General features: G+C 36.5%; 2 non-coding genes across 2 annotated transcripts; one reads left to right on the top strand and one right to left on the bottom strand.

Moving 5' to 3' along the window:
- Nucleotides 1–781: 781 nt before the first annotated feature.
- On the top strand, nucleotides 782–897 carry LOC125047357. The gene has a single exon (XR_007116740.1). It is a non-coding gene; the product is annotated as a U5 spliceosomal RNA (small nuclear RNA).
- A 697-nt stretch (nucleotides 898–1,594) lies between these two features.
- Nucleotides 1,595–1,754, bottom strand: LOC125047329. The gene has a single exon (XR_007116718.1). It is a non-coding gene; the product is annotated as a U1 spliceosomal RNA (small nuclear RNA).
- Between the last annotated feature and the right edge of the window lie 1,786 nt (nucleotides 1,755–3,540).

The raw sequence follows: 3,540 nt of genomic DNA on the forward strand, positions 1-3,540 counted from the left end.
GCTCAGAGGATTACACTCAAACAATTCTCATCGTGGTTGAATATATTCCGATAATCTCGGCGAGAAACCCGCAATTCGCACTATAGAAAGTGAACCAATAAAGTATGATCATACTTTCACATTATAAATTCACTCTTAACTAACATTTTACTGATGACTTTGTTCTCCTAACAACGGATTTTTTTTCCTGTGTTCAATTTGGTATATGTATGGTGAAATAGTGCACGTATTTCTCAGTTTATAGTATCGACTACTCTACACCTAATTATATCTAAATACAATATATCTAAACATAAAAGGAAAAAAAATATACTATACAGTTTAAAACTAACTTTTATACCTATCAAAATAACGTGAACAGGGGTCCTAAACTAAATCTATATGGAACAAATAAATGTAAATTCTTCAGACCTATTCCAATGCATCTCCAATAAAATTCGAAGGTGCACATATCAATACTCTAAAGAATATATGAAACGTGAAACCAAAATGTTCAATGTATCTTTAAACCATCATCTCGGTGGTTAATTATTTAAAAGAACTACATTCCTCATCATATCGAGCTTTCAATTTTATTGTAAAATTCAATCACGTTCCAAACTACACCTTGGCATATATACTTGGTTTAATGCAAATAGAACCACACACTTTTGTGAGTGCTAATCCTTGTTAGATAAAATAACAATAATGTTTATTTCACAAGATGTCTTTCTGCACTTAACTCATCGCACTACTATCCTCGTTTACCGTTGTTTTGGCCAATTCGCTTACTTTCAATATGTAACTCTGTTTTCCCTTCAAAACGCATAATCTTTCGGCTTTTTACTAAAGATTTCCGTGGAGGGAAACAACTCAATGAGATCTTATCAATTTTTATATAGCCCACTTCGTGGGGTTCATAAACCACCTAAGCACAGAAAAATAAGTGACCTTGAACTAACCGACAAAAAAAGTCCTGGACATTTATACTACTCTTGAGTTAGACAACACCAGAAGCGTCCACACCCACTTCATCCACAGCTAAAACATTAATTTTCCAATTTATATTAGTTGTACAGCTACACAGAAAACTATCGTTAGAAAATTAGGCAAACAGTCGACATACCAACGAAACTTTTTTGAAAATTAGTTGTTAACAGTAAAAACTGTTGCTACCCATGTTTTCCAACTATTCAAGTTTAATATTTTGTGTTGCCGACCCACTGTGCAAAAAATAGTTTTAAAGCGTCTAAACAATAGATGTCATTAACTACCGTACCTATATCAATAAAAAAAAAAATATATATATACATGTTTTAATTCTTTTTTTTTTTTTTTTTTTTTTTTTTTTTTTTTTTTTTTTTTTTTTACCTCCAGTCCGTTCAAATATTATCGGTTAGTTGATTTCAGAATACTTATCATAATTTCATGCAAAATCAAAAGTAACTTATCTGTAAATTAAGAATAATCGGCTGTCTGGTTAGCTTATCATATGAAGTAACCGAGATAATAAATAAAAAGGCTATAAAGTGCTGCTGACGTTATCCGAAGAATATCAACTCGGTAACGATTTAAATGTGGGTCAACGTCCAAGACTTGTTGTAACGATTATAATGAGGGGATAGCGCGAACGCAGTCCCCGCTACCAAAAAATTGCACACACGAGTTAACCACCATTTGGTTAATCGCAGGGGTCAGCCCACCGATGCATTTGTGAGCCTCGACCCCTGGAAAACCGCCTTCGTGATCACGTATCTCCTGTGCCAGGTAAGTATGCTTTTCATTTGCCGACCACCGACCCACATCGCTCACACTGACAAGTCCCGCGAATTGAAAAATTTCTTATACAAAAAACATTCACACCAAAAAACATTTTGCTAAGTCCAATCCGAGTGAACGACCTGAGGAAAATTATTTCGAAATCATATATGGGGGAAATCGCATGCAATTTTAAAAGTGAAGCTCCTGTGGCAATATTCATCCAAAAATTTAAAAGTTTAATCGAGCTATTTTTTCACGAACCCCTACTAGTAATGAAAAAATCAGGGCATTCCATATGCACAGGATACATATGAAAAGTATTTGCATATTTTGCATTTAAACGTAAATATATATACAAAAATCTTAGAATTTATACAATTTAAACATAACCATTTTTGTGTATATGTATATATATAGGCATTTGTTGTATATTTATATAATTAGATTTACAAATATATATAATCTAAAATGGAAATCATATGACTGTATATACATATATGTATATATATATGTCCATATGTATATTGAGTTATTCACAGATACATACAAATATGTAAGAAAATAAACATACACAGTATATAGGTTATATATATACATAAACACATATATTTATAACTACCTAGAATATATATATGTCATACATGTATGATATATAGGATATATTAATGCCATACTAATAGATATATATATATAAATATATATATATGTGTGTGTGTGTGGTGTACAAATATGTACATATATGTATATACATAAGCGTATATTACATAAATATAATTATATATATAAATATATAAATGTATACATAGATATGTACACACATCAATATAAGTAAATGTCCACTCGTGAACGAGACTCTAACCAGCTCCGGCCTCTCTTTTCAACCGCAGCAGCAAAGACCCAAGCCTGTGCCACAGAGCTACCCTGTGTCCGGTCCTCTCGTCCCGCTCGGCGCTATTGCTTCTGAGTTATTTAACGTAATAGACGTAGAGTAAATCTGATTTTTTCAGCATTTTTGGTGCTTTGCCTGCACCTTCAGTGCATTGATTTTGCAGGTCACACATACTACAGTAGGCGTAGTCAGCACCCACCACCTCAGACCCGCACATCTCTCAAACACAGGGCAGCCCTTACGGGCTATGACCCCTGGGTAGGGAGCCCAGTATTACTGGGCGTCCTTTGGGGCGCACTTTTTTCTTTATTCTAAATTCTCTTCCGCTCTTCATGTGACTTCCCTGAGCCTACGGGAGTACCCTTGTGGGCTCGCCGTATTCGCTTGGGTGGTGGGCAATCGAATTACCGCCCTTCGCACCAGGCAAGTTCGGCGGTAAGGAGGTGTCTTCCACATAACTCGATCCTCTGGTGGTACCTGGGAGAACGCAACCAGGCTTCCACTGGGGGGTAGATGACGTAACTGCCACACTCTCTCTTAGCTATTGCTGTTAGGTTGTTTCCAACGATAGTTTAAGGGTTAACTGGTCCCTTCCGGACAACGGTCACGGGCCCAGGGTCGGACTCGGTCCGATACCCAGCATGTGCGATTCCTGGCTAACCCTCCTCCTCTCAAGGAGGGGGGAACGACCCATGTTGACTCTCTAAGACTAATGCGACTTGACAACGGAACCCCTACTGCTGACAAACGAGAACGACGGATTTTTTTTTCAATTCCATCCCACAGATGCAAGTATCTGACTGTCAAATGCGTGAATGAAAATCAATCGGCTTTTTGAATGTGAGCCCCTTCAAATCAGAAGGTGCTTGATGGTCAAGTGGACGGCGATTTTGATTTGTCAAGAAATTGCG

Source organism: Penaeus chinensis, chromosome 40 (genome assembly GCF_019202785.1).
Source record: "Penaeus chinensis breed Huanghai No. 1 chromosome 40, ASM1920278v2, whole genome shotgun sequence".
Taxonomy (NCBI): Eukaryota; Metazoa; Arthropoda; class Malacostraca; order Decapoda; family Penaeidae; genus Penaeus; species Penaeus chinensis.